Genomic DNA, 2,095 nt, shown 5'->3' on the forward strand with positions numbered 1-2,095 from the left:
AGTAAAATAAATGATCCTTCATTCTTACTCAGTCCCTCTGTATGTGGCAATCAACACGTGTGCGCTGAGAGAGTATCACACATGATAGGATTAGATACACAGCTCAGCAGACAGTATCACACATGATAGGCTTAGATACACAGCTCAGCAGACAGTATCACACATGATAGGATTAGATACACAGCTCAGCAGACAGTATCACACATGATAGGATTAGATACACAGCTCAGCAGACAGTATCACACATGATAGGATTAGATACACAGCTCAGCAGACAGTATCACACATGATAGGATTAGATACACAGCTCAGCAGTCAGTATCACACATGATAGGATTAGATACACAGCTCAGCAGATAGTATCACACATGATAGGCTTAGATACACAGCTCAGCAGTCAGTATCACACATGATAGGATTAGATACACAGCTCAGCAGTCAGTATCACATGATAGGATTAGATACACAGCTCAGCAGACAGTATCACACATGATAGGATTAGATACACAGCTCAGCAGATAGTATCACACATGATAGGCTTAGATACACAGCTCAGCAGTCAGTATCACACATGATAGGATTAGATACACAGCTCAGCAGACAGTATCACACATGATAGGATTAGCTACACAGCTCAGCAGACAGTATCACACATGATAGGATTAGATACACAGCTCAGCAGACAGTATCACACATGATAGGATTAGATACACAGCTCAGCAGATAGTATCACACATGATAGGATTAGATACACAGCTCAGCAGTCAGTATCACATGATAGGATTAGATACACAGCTCAGCAGACTGTATCACACATGATAGGATTAGATACACAGCTCAGCAGACAGTATCACACATGATAGGCTTAGATACACAGCTCAGCAGTCAGTATCACATGATAGGATTAGATACACAGCTCAGCAGTCAGTATCACATGATAGGATTAGATACACAGCTCAGCAGTCAGTATCACACATGATAGGATTAGATACACAGCTCAGCAGACTATCACACATGATAGGATTAGATACACAGCTCAGCAGACAGTATCACATGATAGGATTAGATACACAGCTCAGCAGACAGTATCACACATGATAGGATTAGATACACAGCTCAGCAGACAGTATCACACATGATAGGATTAGATACACAGCTCAGCAGACAGTATCACACATGATAGGATTAGATACACAGCTCAGCAGTCAGTATCACATGATAGGATTAGATACACAGCTCAGCAGACAGTATCACACATGGAAGGATTAGATACACAGCTCAGCAGTCAGTATCACATGATAGGATTAGATACACAGCTCAGCAGACTGTATCACACATGATAGGATTAGATACACAGCTCAGCAGACAGTATCACACATGATAGGATTAGATACACAGCTCAGCAGACAGTATCACACATGATAGGATTAGATACACAGCTCAGCAGACAGTATCACACATGATAGGATTAGATACACAGCTCAGCAGTCAGTATCACATGATAGGATTAGATACACAGCTCAGCAGACAGTATCACACATGATAGGATTAGATACACAGCTCAGCAGTCAGTATCACATGATAGGATTAGATACACAGCTCAGCAGACTGTATCACACATGATAGGATTAGATACACAGCTCAGCAGACAGTATCACATGATAGGATTAGATACACAGCTCAGCAGACAGTATCACACATGATAGGATTAGATACAGCGGCTCAGCAGACAGTATCACACATGATAGGATTAGATACACAGCTCAGCAGACAGTATCACACATGATAGGATTAGATACACAGCTCAGCAGACAGTATCACACATGATAGGATTAGATACACAGCTCAGCAGACAGTATCACACATGATAGGATTAGATACACAGCTCAGCAGACAGTATCACACATGATAGGATTAGATACACAGCTCAGCAGACAGTATCACACATGACAGGATTAGATACAGTGTCTCAGCAGTCAGTATCACACATGATGGGATTAGATATACAGCTCAGCAGACAGTATCACACATGATAGGATTAGATACACAGCTCAGCACACCGTATCACACATGATAGGATTAGATACGCAGCTCA

The sequence above is a fragment of the Rhinoderma darwinii genome, chromosome 5 (assembly GCF_050947455.1).
Source record: "Rhinoderma darwinii isolate aRhiDar2 chromosome 5, aRhiDar2.hap1, whole genome shotgun sequence".
Lineage (NCBI taxonomy): Eukaryota > Metazoa > Chordata > Amphibia > Anura > Rhinodermatidae > Rhinoderma > Rhinoderma darwinii.